The sequence below is a fragment of the Syzygium oleosum genome, unplaced genomic scaffold (genome assembly GCF_021117445.2).
Source record: "Syzygium oleosum isolate NSW1041296 unplaced genomic scaffold, Sole_v2.1 Sole_v2.34, whole genome shotgun sequence".
NCBI lineage: Eukaryota > Viridiplantae > Streptophyta > Magnoliopsida > Myrtales > Myrtaceae > Syzygium > Syzygium oleosum.
Window position 1 is genome coordinate 870695 of NW_026607518.1, and position 18113 is coordinate 888807.

Consider the following 18113-nt stretch of genomic DNA (forward strand, 5'->3'; position numbering starts at 1 on the left):
TAATATGGTCCAAGAACTGGATACCTCTACTGACTCGCTCTTATCTCCAACTCAGATGGTTTGAAGAACTCAACAATCATCTGTTCCATGAAAAGATCCAGTTCATTTAGACAAACATTAGTACCTTGGCCGCCTCCTCAGGTGCAAGGTCGAAAAAGGTCATTAACCAGAAGGTGTGTGCATTACTACACCCTGTTGTGCATGTCTTTCTGCATTACTAGCACACTTCGGCACACACGTCCTATGATCCAAAACCCTGGATTGCCCCCTACGAAGACAACCAGGATGGTGTTGGGTAGGGGTGATCCCTGTTTTTTTTTTTTTGTTCCTTTTTCCGGTTTCATTTTTTTCCAACAAAATAATATAGGTAGCAATGAAACGATTCAAAGTAAAAGATTAACAAAAATCACTATCCGCCAAAAAGTAACAATTCCCAAAATGAGCAATTGAAATTACAATCCATCAAAATTAACAATCCAAAAGCACTATGTGGCAAGGCATAGTCCGATCGCATAAATCTTTAAGAGTCACATTTCCAGGGAATCTGTTCAACATGTTTAGCTCTTTATTTTGCGCCATGATGAGAGAACTCCTCACTTCTGTTTCCGAATGAAATATTCTGAAAGGAAAATCAAGAGACTTAGCAGTAAAGCATCTACTCTCACTAGAGAAATGTCTATATATCTTATTTGAATCACACAATATTTAAATGACTTTACGGGCCTGCTTTCGCTTCATAGTTGTGAAACATATCCTAATATTAAACTTAAACCGGTTCTAAAACCGGTGAAGTAGGGTAACGTGATCTAGAGTTTTTACTTTTTTTTACATTATCTCAAAACCGGTTCTAAACCGGTTTGGGTTGGTTTTTACTTGAACCGGAAACCGACCGGTTCAACCGGTTCCCAAAAATGGAACCGGTTCTTGTTAGAACCGGTTCCCGAACCTGTTTTTCGGGTGGGCCAGTCCGGTTTCCGGGTAAATCCGGTCCGGTTGCACACCCCTAGTGTTGGGGAGGCCAAACCCATCTACGAGGTGCAGGCAGTGGTGAGCCCACTCAGCCCCGCTCATCTCGCAGATGCCTTTAAGCTGTTGGGATGGGATCCTTAAACCTAGTATATCCCACCCAGTAGGTGTCACACCTCACAAAATTCATGTGGATGTTTATACCTTGTTATATTGCCACTGACCCATCGTTATGTTTATTTTCAATACTTTAATTCTTTTTTTCTTTCGTTAAAGAACCCACGCCTTTAAGTCTCTGAATTTGCCCAAATGGATCTAGTTTTTTTTTTTTTTTGGGAAAGGTCCAAATGGATCTAGTTTGTAAAGCCCATTTTCATAAATGTGTCTGCACCTAAATTTTTCATCTGTAGGTCACTATTGCATTTCCTTAAAAAATTAGCGATCGAATTCGCCGATAATGACGAAATTCAACCACTAACCAAGAACGGCGATCCTGCAACACCTTGAATTCATATTTCTTTGCATTTCCCCTTTTCTAGCAATTAAAGACATCGTGGCTTTTGTATCTTGGACCCGGTGTCAAAAATTTAAATCAGCAGAAACGACCGAGCTCCTAAATCGTTCAAATCCTTGAGGAAAGTCCACTATGTTTCGCATCGATTCATTCCCCTTAGTCAACCCCATTTCTTTACACCTTTAGTCCCCATATGAAAACCACATTGTGGCCCCTAAATAGACACTAAAGGAGACCAACAAGGACGAAAATTGAGGTCCAAAACCCCTGTAACAATCGGCCAAGCAGGACCTAAACCAAGTGAAAATTTCCAAGGGGCGAACTTGGTAGATGAATGCAAGGAAATGGGACCCACCATGGCTGATCTTGTGGGGGTGGAAATGAGGACCAAAGCAGCAAGGATAAACCTTCCAAATGAAAGAATAAGAAGCACAAAAGCAGAGGAAAGCAGGGGCAGCAGCTGGAGGAAAAGAAGGTGATCTACCGCACAGAGAGAGAGGGCTTCCAGCCACCAAAGAGAAAAAAGGAAAGAAAAAAATGAAAATTTTAGAAAAGAAAGAGAGAAAAGCATCCGCAGAGATAAGGCAATGATGGACTGAAGAAGCATAGGTCTCAGCTGAAGGCATGGGCATGAAACGTGAGGAATAAAAGGGGTTGGAAGAGAGAGCTTCAGGGGAGGTTGGCGTGGGAGTTTTTGAGGGAGGCGGAGAGCGAGGTTTCAAAGGAAGGAAAACACAAAGAGATGGAGGGGTGCTAGCTAACAAAAGTGTGGTCTTCTAGAGAGCAAGAGGAGAATGTGTTCTGGCATGAGTATCAGTGGGCGCGAGTGCTTTTCTGAGTTGTGCATGTGATGCTTGAGTCTTGCGAGTGAGTTAGGGGGTCTAAGCCACGCGTGAGTGAGCTTGTGCAAGCTGTAGAATATGTGTGGAATCTGTGTGGATGCTGTATGTGCATTATAAATGTCCGTGATTAGCTGAGGAGTTCAAGTTGCTGCTGGTGTTCAGTTCCCAGGAGAGGAGACCCATTTCATCCACACTTGCGGAGCAGCCTCTTGGCTTCCGTTGCCAAGAACTTAAGTTACAGCAGCTAGGAAGTAAGGTGAGTGTTCTAACTTGGTCTTTGCCAGAAATCAATGTGTAGAATTGAAGAAAAATTGAGTAGAATGTGCTAGAAATCTGCTGTATGCTCTGCTGCAATATCGAGTGCATGTATGGACAAGAAAAGTTCGTTTTGGTTGTGTAAAAAACACGAGCCAAGAGATTCGGTTAGTTTTGTGTGAATAAATGAGCTGTGAATATGCTGTGAGTGAGTGAAAAATGCGTGTGGGAGCCATGTGTACGTAAGTGCATGATCTTGTTGCACATGTTGCTGTGACGTTGAGTGCAAATATAGACCGAATGAGTAAGTTGCAAGCATGTGGGAATTGAGAAATGATGAAATGAACCGTGAACTGTGAATATATATTGTGGTGATCAACGATGAACCGTTCATAAGGACTTGGGGGTACCATCATCAAGTGAACATCGACGTAAAGTCTTGCGATATGTGCAGGAGGACCAATGGACATCTAATTGCAAATCGATTCTCAAGGATTACCCTGGACAGCACCGTCTGACTGCTAATTTTGGTATGTGTAACTATCAAGTGATAAGAGAACTAGAGAGAAGCCATAGCAGCCGCGTCAGTTTTGGTCAAACTGTCAGAGGGACTACTATTGTAACATTAGCAGCAAACTCTATTTTGGATAACCAAACTTTTGCCACTAGGAACAGACTATACAGGTTGACTGAACCTAGGCAAGTGCTCTAGTTAACTCTTAACTGCTCTTATCTCCTCAGAAAGATCCCCAATGGGTAGATTGGAGGAAGCACATCTATATAATGAGGATCAAAGCAACTGGAAAAGGGTTGGGCAGAAAATTGAGAAAGCTTACTCTAATAATATTCACTTCCTTCTATCTCAAGCAAAATGCGCTTCCGTCTGTTCAAAGTTCTCTCATCTGCAGAGTTCTTTCTTGTTGTGTGGTAATAAGTGAAAAGAGTAGTGTGCAAAGCTCAAAGCAGTACATGCATCCCGATAGTGATGATCTGTTGTTTGGTAGGAGTAGTACTTGCTAGGGAAAAGTGTCAGAAAAGTTTTAAACCTTTTGCATTTGTGCTAATTTAATTCTAAACGTTTTTTTTTGTGCTAATTTAGTCCTAAACCTTTTGTTTTTGTGCCAATTCAGTCTTTCTGGTTAATTTTGGCCGGATTTTGCCTACGTAACACCGCTGGCAATGAAGTGGATAACTTTTAGTAATATTTTAATATTTTTTCGAATTATTTATTTATTTTTAAAATTCTTTTCTTTTCTTTTTCTTTTTCTTTTTGTTTTTTTCATTCCCTTTCTTCTTCTAGCAGTCGGTCGTCAGAATGGCGACCGACTGGAGGCCAGGTTTGTCGACCTCTCTGGCGAGGCTCGCCTGATCGGCCATTGGCGAGGCCGGCAAGGCTCGACCCTTGCTAGATGGTTGGAAGGGCGGCCTCGAGCTGGGCTGGGTGAGGCTCGCCCTCGCTAGATCTGGCGAGGGTCGAGCCTCGCCGGCCATGGGGAAGGCCCGACCTCGCCTGCTTCGACAAGGTCGTGCCTCGCCTAGCCCAGCTTAGCTTGAGGTTGCCCTGGCGGCCATCCAGCGAGGGCTTGAGCCTCGTGTTGGGCTGGGCAAGGCTCGCCCTCGCCAGATCTGGCGAGGGTCAAGCCTTGTTGGCCATGGGTGAGGCTCGACCTCGCCAGATTCGGCGAGGTCGTGCCTCGCCAAGTCACTGGCGAGGGCGAGGCTTGCCTTTGTCGTCATTAGTGAGGGTGAGCCTTACTGGCCTTGGCCTCCAGCCGATCACCGGACCGGCGACCGGTTGGAGAAAGACGAAAAGGAAAAAAAAGAAATTTTTTTTTGAAAAATATTAAAATATTATTAAAAGTTATCCCCGTCATCGCTGGCAGTGCCATGTAGGCCGGCCGGCGTCCACGTCAGCAACATCCGACCAAAATTAGCCAAAATGACTGAATTGACACAAAGATAAAAGGTTTAAGACTCAATTGGCACAAAAAAAAGTTTAGGACTAAATTGGCACTAATGCAAAATGTTTAGGACTTTTCTGATACTTTTCCCGTACTTGTTGTGTTGTAACACTCTTGAAGATTTCTAGTAGATTCCGACCGGTGTTGAGGCTGTTAGCATGGACGTAAGTTTGGTTATAAAGTCGAATCACTATAAATCTTTATGAGCTATTATCTCTTTGCTCATTATTGCTCAAGTTTGTCTTTAGCATGCACACATGACTGGTATCTTCAATTTGTTTTTGCAACTGTCAAAATATATCGTGCTATTTTTTGCAAAATATTGTTTAAGTTTCCAATCAACCTATTCACCCCCCTCTAGGTTGTATTGTGTTAGCCCTAACAACAATTCCACTTTATTAGAAGCATCCACCTTAAAATGGGAAAATGGAATTTGAAATATTTCATTCGTGCTACCTTTGGCATAAGAACGCGAAAAAATGAATCACTTTGTTTCCAAAGCTGAAGGTTTGTATCACTCATCCGCAAAAGATAGAGAACCTATTATGACTGAAAAAATGAGAATGCTTGGGTGGTCGTGCTGGAGTGCTCAAGCGTGATCAACCTTCACAATGAATTAAAGTGGTCACAATGAACATGAGTGCACACTCAACCTTCGCAATGAATCCGAGTGGTTGCAATGAACCAAAGTGCTCAACCATGCTCTCCCTTAGTTTCGAGAGCACCCCTCTGCTGTGCTCAACATTCGTAATGGACCGGAGTCAATGCTTGAAAAGTCCCTCGAGCCTATGTTGTAGAGGTCTTGTAAAACCACGGAAGATGAAACCTTACGGGATAGAGTTTGGTAAAACAGCTAACTGGGCTACTAGACCCAGTTAGCTATAACATATAATTCAAAATAAAAACACGACGAAAAAATGCAGAAATAAATAAGTTACTTTAAACACCCTAATCGAGTCATAACTAAGTTTAAGTACATGATCTAAAACACTAATACAAACTTACCTTCCTCCCACCTTCATCCAAGTGTCATTCCAAGATCAGCTCACTAAACTTCATGTGGATGGTTTATCATTCCCAGCCACATGTGCCTTGACAATTGGTTCGTCACAACCTAAGCCTGCAAAATGTTTCTGAGAGAGAAAATATGGATACTCTTTTCTTTTCCTTTTTCATTACTGTTTTATCTTTTCTCACTTCATATTTTCATCAAAAGGGAAAGGTCAAGGAGGAACGTAGCTTTGACCTAGTCAGATATACTCGCATAAAAATGGTATCTTTACATGTCGTGCAAATATACTCGCCTCGAATGAAGGAAAAAAGTTTAGGACATATGACTATGAAATCATATTAAGCTTCGACGGTAAACAAGATGTATCTCTGGAAGCGGCTGATTAGAAAGAAGTCCAACGGCTCCGAACAAAATTTGATAAGAGGGACGGCATAAAATATACTCAAAGAAAATAAGACAATGACAACTTTCCTAATTTGATGAGACAAAAGATGCTAAACTACTTGTTAGATTCTTGAGTGTTGATAAATTCCATACAAGAAAATCCACGTGAAAGAGTGGAGAAACCTATGAGAAGCATGCTTTTCTTGGAAATGGCCCTCATATAAGCAGCAATGCAGGATGAGTAGTTACAGGAAAAGGAGGTAAGCAACACATGACTTCGTTCCACAAAATTGCAACTGCACTAATTGCACTCCTTTGGTCATGCAACGTTATAAAAGGTGATCCAGATGTTACGTTCGCATACAAAATCTGCAACGTAGACACGTCTGCATCCGCTGCGGACGAGGATGCGATCAATGATGTCCTTCAAGATATAGTCGACCATACATCGAACTCCGGCTTCAGTTATTATACTGTGGGCGATGAATTGTTCAGTCAAACCTGGTACGGCCACGGAGCATGTAATGGACTACTCACTCATCCGGATTGTGACACGTGCTTATGGGTAGCCAAGCAATTGATAAAGGAAGATTGTCACCAAAGCATCGGCGCTCAACTTCAACTTCAAGATTGTAGAATCAGGTTTGAGAATTATGACTTCAACGAAGGTTAAATTGCGCACGCTCATAAGGTGATAATTGTGTTCTATATAAATATGCATCTGAGTATGGTCAAAATAATGGCAATAATATATCATGGTCATATGAAGTGTTCTTGAGAAGCTTCATATAGTGAATAATTCGAGGGGCAACATGATCTCTTGTGCTTCTCAATCTATGATGTCCAATATTAAGTGATCTTGACTTGCTTGGTTCCCCATGCAATCAATTTTTATCCAAAAACAACTATACTTCATTTACAAATGTTGAGTTAGTTAAAACATAATGTTTCATTTTTCTATATAAGTCAAGGGCACAAGCGCCGAGATCTGTTTGAGGTCCATAAAACACATTGTAAGCCTATTAACCAGTTATAGGTTTGAACAAGCGACTTTCGGTTCCTAACTTGGAATCCCTAATACCCCAACCAATTGCTCCAACTTTCGAAGTAGTGATATTTCACTTTGGATGAAACATTAGTAAAATCAATGCTCTTTCATGGTTATCAGAACTAGAAGTCTCTAATAATAATTGCCCTTAACCAACGCTTTGATAGTGACAAACAAAAGAAAACTCTTTTGTTACCAATGCAGTGTATTCTTATATACATCTATCTCTTCACGAAGACAGAAGTCACTTTCATCTATCAAAGAGGTAAACGAGAGTCTAAAAAGAGGAAGAAGAAAAGTTCCTTATGATCAAAATAAATTTGTTCTATTAACTTCAGTGATTCTACTTTTTTCTTTTCATTTTGTGGACAGAGTTAGCTGATCATAGAAGGGGATAGCTTTTGGCCAGTTTGGGAATATATAGAATCAAAACCGAAAGCAACTGTTGATCGGTTTGGCCAGTTTGGGAATATATAGAACCAAACGATAGGCTTCTAACCTTTCATATTTTGTTCCTATAATAATCATGTAATTTGTAAAATGTTGAAGACGGAAAAATGTTATTTTTCTTTTATGGATCAATATGTCAAATATAATATTTTTTGGACACGAGAAGATCTTGTCTCTGCACAGAACGTGTTGAATAAATCCAAACGGAATAGAGATTGATATCTTTGGCTTGGGTTGATGGTAGGGTTTTGGATCGGTTTTCACTTTTAGAAATATCATGGTCACTGCGTCACATGCACCGTCCAGGAATAGTTTATCCATACCATAGTAGTCTTGATTTTTCACAAAATTCTCATACACCAAGAAGAAGATTTTACATGAGAACGAGCCAAAACCAGTTTCTGGTTAAGGACCTTCTTCGACTTTGCACCAGAGGAGGCTGCCAAGGTACCCAATTAGGGTTGTTGTGACATTTTAAGTCCTTTTACTTGCTAATGTTTGTCTGAACGAACTGGATCATTCCATTGAACATAAGATTCTTGAGTTCTTCAAGTTCAAACCATCTGAGTTTGATTACTTATGGAAAACCACAATTGATGATGGATGTCATAACCCTTCATCGCCAGAGTTTGTTCCTTCTTCTGCGAAAGAGAAGTCAAGGAAAACGGACTATATTAGGTACGGGGGGTCATTTCTTAAAAAGAATTCGAGGACCTAGAGACGACGCAGTGCAAATTCGGAAGGAAACCATTGTCTATAATACTCTCAACACTCAGGTACACCGCTCCCGGACGCAAAATCGTGAGTGCAAAAGCTGCGGGCACTCTGGTTTGGGTTACTGCTGGCTTACAGCAATATATTTGTCCATTTAGGCGTCTTAAGTTTGCTAGAGGTGATAAAAAACCTGAACCATTACCTTGCACTCCAATGCCTTGCTCCGATCAAGCTTGTTCAAATGCTCAAATGAATAAGTGTCTGGGGACCATGGCAGATTGGTACAGATACGCTGACAATCGCGAGAAAGTTATGGGATTTTCTGCTTATTTTATTTGCAGCTCTGTAGCTAAACTGCATGCTGTGAGGTACAAACTAAACTCTCACGCCAAGGTCTACAAAATAGCTTCACGTAATCTTAGCCGCCCTTCTAACAAAAAAAAAAAAAACCTAAGCCGCCCGTTAAGAGAGAGCAGCAACAATTCCGCACCTAAATATTCTGTAAGTCCTCTTTTTGATCATTCACATTGAGTTAATTCGAATGCTGGGCACTTGTTAGGCTACTGCATTTTGACTGGATGAAGATTTGATAGTGGATAGTGGTATGAACATTTGTAGTAATTTATGGTGGAGACTGGAGAGTACATCAAAGTAACATTACTTTACCAAAAAAAAAAAAAAACATCAAAGTAACATTCTGACTTTGATACTGAGGGGTTCTGGCCGACCCCAACAATCGCTAGTGGCGACTCCTAACAGCACTTAGGCTTATAAGAACTAAAAATGTCCAAACATCACTCGGGGTATGGGCTTAGGAGTGCTCAAGCTACTAATCGATGGACTGATTGAGGTTGACAAAGATGAAACATTTGAACTCTCTTTTCGATGTACCATTTGGTTTATCTTTTAATAAACCATTTGAGGTTGACATTAGACGGATCATTTGGGACGTCTTTTCAATGAACCATTTGGACTGTCTTTCGAGCAATACCTCTAAACTTACTTCCCGAGGGGGCCCTCTAGGGTAGGTCGTGACAATAGGCTAATGCATTTTTTACTGGATGAAGATCATTATATTCAGACTGGATAGTTGTTTTAACATTTATTGTAATTTGTGGTGGAGTCGACCTACTGAACCCATCCATTTCTCCCATTCTATATTCAATGCCTAGGATAGCAGGAACGGCATTCAATGTTCTTCTATAAAATATGACAACGAGAACTTCCTAATTTGATCCACATCAGATTTTGAACTTCTGCTAGACCAAGAATTCCATTGTCCATACATTGTCGAATATTGATAACTCCTAGAAGTGAAGTTGGTAAATGGTAAAATCAACGGAGAAATTCATGTAAAACAGCGGTGAAACCTCTTAAAACAATGCATCATATGAACACAGCTGTTGCTCTTATATAAGAAAGCAAGAACAAACGAGAAAAGGAGGCGAAGACACACATGGTTTCGCTCGCCAGAATCGTAACTGTAGTATTTCTGCTCCTTCTTGCGGGTAGCGGTATAGAAGGTGGTCCAAACACATCTGTGCAAAACAAAATCTGTAACGGAGACGTGGGAAGCCTTGCGTACGGTGACAGTGTCGATTATCTCCTTCAAGATTTAGTGTACAAGACACCAATCTCCGGCTACAATTACACTACTCAGATGCAACAACTCTTTACCGATACTTGCTACGGCCACGGAAAGTGCAACGGGATACTCTCTCACGACGACTGCCATCGGTGCTTACTAGTTGCTAGTAATATGCTACGAGACACATGCTCCGAGAGCATTGGCGCACAAGTTCAACTCGTGGATTGTAGAATTCAGTATGAAAACTATTCCTTCGTCGATAATTAGCACGCCCATTGAGATGTGCATCTCAGTATGTTAAAATTATGGCAAAATCTAAGCAAGATAATAATTTATGTCCCACTCTCCCACTACTTCAAGCTTTGAGTTTCTGATGGGTGTTATGGGCCTTGTGGCCTTTTTGCACAGGCCTTATGTCATTTCGTTCTGTAGGCCTTTCGGCCTTTCTATTTTCTATTGTTTTACGTAGGGAAAATTTATCCAAAAAGTCATTAATCTAATGAACTTTTATCTATTCAGTCTTAAACCTTTCAATTTTGCCAATTGAGTCCTAAATCTTTTCACATTTTACCAATTGAGTCCATTCGGCCAATTGTGGCCTGAATTCGCTGACGTGGATGCCGGCCATCCTATATGGCACTATTCGGCGTTGACGTGAACAATTTTTAATAATATTTTAATAATATTTTGAATTTTTTAATTTTTTAAATAATAATCTTAATCCTTGGGTTAAGACTAAATTGGCACAGTTGAAAGGCTTAACATTGAATCGGCTATCGTACAATAGGTTTAGGACTAAATTTGCATAATTGAGAGGTTTAGGACTAAATTTGCTCCCGTATAATTGGTTTAGGACTTATTAGACAATTTTCCCCTATAAACACTATAGAAATCAGTGCAATCAAACTCGTACACTAGCCAATAGGCATGCGGCCCTGTTGGTAAAGGGATTGGGGGGTGGAGATACTAATATCACATGTGCGGGGTTCGACTCCTGCGCTCTATAAGAGGCATAGCAAAAAGTCAGAGAATGAGGAGAGTTAAAGATAGGATAGACAAAAAAAAAAAAAAACTCGCACAGCGTGTCTTCATTGCAACTACGTCGAGAGAAGAAAAACATTTAAGGCAAAAAATATAAAAAAATAAAGTAAAAGAAGAAACAAACCTGCTTGCGAGAGGAGATCACAACGGATGCACATTCAAGGCCGAGATGGTCGGCGATGGTGAAGGCGGTGCCATTAAATTTTGGAAAGATGGATGTCCTTACTACAGCGATTGAGAAACGGCTGAAAAGGAATCAAAAAAGAAAATAAAGGTCAAATATCTACGAAAAGCCCTTAAAATTGTGTTTCTTGACAGATAAATTTGTATCTTAACAAGGTTACCAACAAGACACGTAAACTATTATAATCATTTCTACGAAAATCAAATAAATTCCAAAGAGAAGGTAAAAAAAAGGGCTAATATCACGAAAAATCTCAAACTGATACACATGTGACAAATTTATCCAAAACTAATTTTTTGACTACCAAAAATCCCAAACTGGTACACCTGTGATAATTTTACCCTCCATTAGTTTCCGTTAAATTTTATCGTCAAAATTCCAAATTGGTTGACACATGGCAGTTTACGGAAGTACTGGTCTAGGGTTTTATCCTCTGTTTGTCACAGATGTATCAATTTGTGATTTTTCGTGATATTAATCCAATTTAATAGAGGGTAAATTTGTGATATGTGTGCCAGTTTAGGATTTTTGGTGGTCAAAAAATTAGTTTAGAGTAAATTTGTCACATGTGTTTCAGTTTAGGATTTTTTGTGGTCAAAAAATTAGTCTACAGTTAATTTGTCATTAGTGTATCAATTTGAAATTTTTCGTGGTATTAATCCTAAAAGAAATGCTTGAGAGGAGGATTGATTCATTGAGGCAAAAGAAGAAGATAAAAAAAAGGAAACAAGAAGGCTACAAGATTGCGACTAAGTGGTCAATGATTGCCCGATTCTAGAGAAGTATAATTGAGGAGCAAGGCCACGAGACCAAGACACAGTGACATAGATTGACGTTGACGGTATCGGTTATTACAATGAGCAAGAACAATTATTGCCCGTTGATACTTGCTATTAGGGCCGACAATTTCTAACACGAAATTGACACGATTAAACATGTTTGTTTGGCAAACTCGACAACGACACGGATCGATACAGAGGATAATCTCACCAAAGGTCGGAGAAACTGAAGGTAGTTTGGTCTTCTCTTTCGTCAAATCCTCAACATCGCGGACGTCCCATTGATTTAAGTAATGGGATATGCTGTCAAGATACGATGTTACCAGCTTGAATTCGAGGCGACTAAGGCCATACGTCATGAAGGAACTAATGAACCGTCAAGAATTGATGATGCGATTAAATAATGCTTCTTATGAACACAGCTATGGCTCTTAGATAAGAAAGCAAAACTAAGGAAGGATGAGTCACAAGAAAAGGAGGTCGGAGACGCACATGGCTTCACTCCTCAGAATCACAACAGTGGTAAGTGCGCTCCTTCTTGGTGCACCATTGTAGCAGGCGATCCAAACACATCTGTGCAATACAAAATCTGTAATGGAGACACAAGAGTATCCGTCTCGTACATTGATTTGGTCGAGGATACCCTTCAAGATATAGTCGACCAGACATCAAACTCCGGCTTCTGCAATTACTACAATGAGATGCACCAAGTTTTTACCAATACTTACCACGGCCACGGAAAGTGCAACTGAATACTCTCTCATGCAGATTGCGATGCATGTTTATGTGCTGCTCAGAATCTCCTACGACAAACATGCCAGGCGAGCGTCGGTGCTCAAGTTCAACTAAGTGACCGTAGAATTCGGTACGGAAATTATTTCTTCAATGAAGGTTAAGTCGCATAATGCTTAAGGCGCCTTGATGGGCATCTCAGTATTGTCAAAATTATGCCAAAATATGTCAGAGTCAAATTACCAAATGGTTCTGTTTCGCCGATTTTTATTCCGTCGAAAATCTTTCACCGAACGCTGCGTTTCGGATTTTATTAGAGGAGACTAGGGTCTTGAATCAAGCTCGGACAGAGAATGTCAAATGCGTTTATTGAACCCAACTTATGTCTTACAACTTGACTCGATGAGACGCCAAACTCGACAATACTAACAATGAGATGAAAACTTGCAAATGTCGATATCAAACTATGTCGGGATCTGATCAGCGACACAACTAACACGACATTGCCATTCAAAGCACGCCAGAATGTAATCAATGACGTAACGGAGTAACTTGAGGGAATATGGCTAGAATCTAATCAACAGCTATATTCTAAGCACAACACCGGAATTTAATCGACGATGCTGAACCGGTGGCCCAACATTGGAATTTAATCAACAATGTTGAACCTGATAAAGACTCTCGCCGGAATTGAATCTACGATGTGGAATCTGAAAGCTACGACTACTCCTAATATGCTAAAAGTAAGGCTAGATAAAAGATGTGTTGTGTTGTTCGTGAAAAGGTTTCCTCTACGTTGGAAATCTTTGAGTATTTATAGAGCAGTCTGATAACTGTCGTCCGGCCATTTCTCCTTGAAACTCGTTTTCCACTTCCTTACGTTTCGCGCTTTAACCGTTTCCTGACTTATCGATGTTGCTTACGCTCCTTGGGCATCACGTAATAGCTGATTTTCTTCCATGTGTCTCTTTATTCCTTACTATTTCCCAAGTTTCATTCTTTAACTTCCTTTATCTTCACGCTCACCGTCATGTCGTTACCTTTTGACACGTGGAAATAAATTTCTTTGTCACGTGTTATCATGATTTCAGACTTATCAATATCACGTGCAAAGCTCGTGATCCTGGACTTGTCGACGTCACGTGCAAAGCTCGTGATCTTAGACTTGTTGACGTCACGTGCAAAGCTCGTGATCTTGGACTTGTCGACGTCACGTGCAAAGCTTGTGATCTTGAATTTGTCGATACTTCTATGACGTGTCCTATTGATAACTCCTTCTCAATACCTCTGGGCTTGACTCACAGCTTTTCTCCGGATTCATGCCATGTGGGCCGTACTTTATGTCCTTTATGACTTGTAACCGGCCCACTCCCCTCCAGGGGTAATTTTGAGTGTCAACATATGCCCCATTTTAAAAGGAATAAATTTGAATTTATTTCTTTTAAAGATGTACCTTGTCTGTGTACGGATCCCTAGGCGATGATCATGCTTTTCTGTCCCTTGACGTCCTTTCGAGCAGTCCATACGAATTCTTCATCCAATATTCTTTGGACACGTTACCTTGTATTTTCTTCAAACAGCCGTGACTTTTCGAATCGTCTTCTTCATCCTGCATTCTTGTAAAAGCTTCGTTTCACCGCCGCGTCTTCTTCTTTAAATCCTAAAAATCCTTTCTTGAACCCTTTTCCGATCTTGATCCATCATTTCTCATGGCGTCCAAAAAGTATGAATATTTGGCCAGCGACTACATCGCGGCTTTTGACAAGTTTAAAGAAGATCCGCACGCTGATAATTGCTTTTTTCATTTACTGAAAACTGTCGAGGATGAAGAGAACTGTTTCTCTTTGGGTCTCAGCTTCATGGACCATCTCAATATTCCTGTGAATCTCCAATTCCATTTTCCGTATAAGCATAGTGAGACTTTGGCACTGCAACATTCTTTTATTACTGATGTGTGGTCCACCGGGTCTTCTCGATTTTGAAGCTTCCCCTCTTACGAAGAGGATTTTCACAAATGGTTTATTCGCTTGAAGGCTGACCAAGAGACTCGACTTTTATGGACAGCTGTCGGGATCGATGTCGCTCTCGAGGTCAGTATGTCATCTTATGACCTGGAACATGGGCTATTGGGCTCTGCCATCACTTTCTGGTTCTCTTCCAGCAACTGCTTCTTTTTTCCTTGGGGACACATGTCCATCACTATGCTCGATGTATTTGCCATAGCGGGTTTTGAATTGATCGGTCATGCTGTCGAGGATTTGCCTGTGCTGTCCACTCCTTTTATCTGTGAAGATGCTCTGGCATAGAGCAACTTCATGTCTCGATTTTACCAAACTTCTGGTCCCGTTACTCAAGACGAGTGTTTCTTTTTCTTGCTCTTTTGGCTATCAAAATACGTGTTTTTTAGTCCTGCCCTTAAAGTTTGCAAAGACTATCTGCAAATTGCCGCAGCCTTAGCCACAGGACAACGCCTCGCATTGGCCCCTCTTGTCCTTGCAGTTTTGTATAGAGGCTTTACTCACGCCTCTCGGGCAATAAAGTTTGGGGATTCTGGAACCATCCCGGGCACTTTTTGGATACTTCAAACATGGATGGCTCTGTATTTCCCTTCCCTTTTTAGTAAAGATGATTGTTATCTTCCCCATATGTCTCTGCAAGGGTATAAAAGACCTTTACCTCTTCCTCTGGGCTGTCGATTATTAAGCCGTGCCCCTCGACATATTGCTTCTCAAGCACCTCCTTTTATCTTCTATCTTTGAACCTTTCTTGAACTGAATCATGACCAAGTCATTTTCTTTAAATATGGCCATGAAGAGTTTGATTATTTGTTCGATCCAGCTCGATTCAATCTCTATAGGCCTTTCTGGACTTGTGCTTTATCTGCAGTAGATCTTCCCATATGAACTTCATTGAAGGGTCGATTCTATCCTGGGTTTGAGGTATATTTTCCACAATATTGTGCTAGGTAATTTGGACTCTGGCAAGCAATTCCCATGCCAATTCCTTATTCAATGGGCTTCTCGGAAGGAACCAAGAAGAAAGAATACTCTCTCAAGAATCGAAGCCCACTTCTTTGTTGTATTGAAATTGCTAATACAATGCCCACCCATTACAGTGCAGACCTCCCTAATGGTTTCAGGGCCCGTCCAGGACACCTTGATGAATGGCAAACTTAATGGTATTCCTTTGCATTTGAAAGTACATACGAAGAGGCCCTCCGATCCACGATTGGTCGTGTGAAGCGGAATGGTTCTAAGAAACCGATTACCCAAGGTATAGACACCACCACTCTACGTTCCTATTCTATTTCAATCCGATGCATCTTCTAACTTTCCATTTTTTAACTCAAAAATAGAAGAAGACTCTGACGCAGAGGGTGTCGATGCTGCAGAAAATCCTACTGATGGTAAATCTCTGTCTTTCTTCTTCTATGTTAGCTCACTTTATCCTCTCCTTTCTATTTTTTTTTTTTGGTCAGCAAACATTATATCTTATACTCATTCAAGTAATCCTCTCCTTTCTATTAGTTTGTTACTTATAAGGTCTTTCTCCCCTTTGGTTCGTCTCTGGAATAAACGAAGAAGAAACGTTCGAAGAAATTGTATCATTGCTAAAAAGGAAAAGGAAGAGATCTTCTCCTCCTACTCCAAGAAAGAAGTCCAGCACTTTATTTGTCGAACCATCTGCTGAGCTGGTTGCACGCGATGTGGCTTCTTCAGAACCCGTTGCTTCCTTTGATAAAGGTTCAAGAGATAATATCTCTGTTCCCACAATTCAGAATCCTGTTACCGCCTTGGCATCTTCTGGTCTTCCTTCTATCAAGCGGGTCAGCAACATCTCAATTCCATCGACTGGCATTTCTAGCACAACACCGGCTGCAACCGCCTTGGTATCTTCCGGCCCCTCTGTTACCAATTCGATGGCATCTCGAGTAGAGCTCTCCACTATTGTGACCCCTGGTAAACTTTTTGTTTTGTTTGGTGTATTCTGCTTATCTTATTTATTGGATTTATTTATTTTCCTTTTCTTTCCAGTTACACTAGCAATTGTTCCTACTTCTCCACTTATTCGAACTGCTCCAATTCTTGACTCTACTATAGGAACCACTGTCGTTCTTAATATGGTTGGACGCGAGACAGCTATGCCTGAGACAGGTACGTGTCTTTCAAACATTACGTTGTCTTCAATTCTTATCTAACCCTGATATTGAGGTATCATTCCGGTTTTATAGCATGTGGTCCATCGACAACTATCATAGTTCAATGGACCACTATTCCAGCTACTGTGGTCAATCCTTCCACAGTCTCACCGTCGATGTCCAATCCAATGTTCGTAGCCTCGGCTCTCATGACTAATTCTGCTGAAGCCTTATCATCGACGCCTGTCTCATCAATTCCTGACCATCAGTTGACTGCCGCCTATAAGGGCAAGGCAATGCACGCTATAAACGAAGCTAAATTTATTTTGGTATTTAATCCAGATGACTTGTCACCTCATTCTGGTCAATCAAAACTGGCCATTATTAAGAAGAAGATGGAATTGACGTGCTTTTTAGACTTCTCTATAAGAGGATTCGCGAGGATGTCATATGATGCCATAGCCTTAGAGCAATTCAAACTCCTCATTGAGCGTCTTGGGAATGACAATGCTGAAGTTGGATCTATCCTTCCTTCGGCACTCAGGGAACGACTCAAGGTTTTCTCCCAAGAGTTTCAGACTATATTCAATAAGTATCAACGGCTCTTGGGTCACGTACAAGAGGTGGCCATTCCTACAGAAATACATGAAGAGCCGGCTGACATTGTAAAGGAGGCTAGTGAGATAGTAAACACTCGTCGCGAGTCCTTCGGGTTATTACGGACGAAGTAAGTGTTCTTGTCGAGAAGGAATGGCGTCTTACGGCGGCCCTCGAAGAGACTCATCGACGACGAGAGATGAAGCTTCGTCAGTAGGCAGAAATCGAGCAAGAACTGTGTCACCACGTTTGCGTTCTGAAAGGCTTGAAACAACATAAGTATATGCGAGTATTGAACTCCGCAATGGAACAACGTCAAAATAGAAGTGCATGTATTTCAGAGATGAGTAGACTAGAATCTCAATTATTTTTGCTCCAACGAGGGGTTCACGACTTTTTGTCGGACAAATCTTCTTCTTCTCAATAAAATGCTCTTATTTTTATTGAGTGTCTTACGTGTGCCACGATTATTCATAACCAATTATGATAATGGATCCCGAGCCTTGCGCCTTCGTTTATGTGCACGTTACCAATTTGTGAGCCTAACTCATCGGCCAAACAGACTAGTATAAATACCTAATAGCCGTTGCCAAGCTTCATCACTCGGCCCATCATAATGGCTAACTTTTCTTTTCCCCCAACCAATGCTCAAGCTCTTCTTCGCCTGAATTGTTTTGAGAACTTTCAGAGTTTTGAACGACAAGGGCGCCTCTCCCTATCCTTTATGGATTACGATGCAAAAGCTCGTCACGCGATCCTAGGTCCGTATCTCAAATCAACACCTCCACCATCCATCTTTACCAAGCATTTTCCATGTCATTATAAGGAGGTTCTTCCCATCAGTCGATCCCGACTTAGCATCTCCGCTTGGGCATTACCAAATTCTCGTTTCAACTTGTATCCGTGCT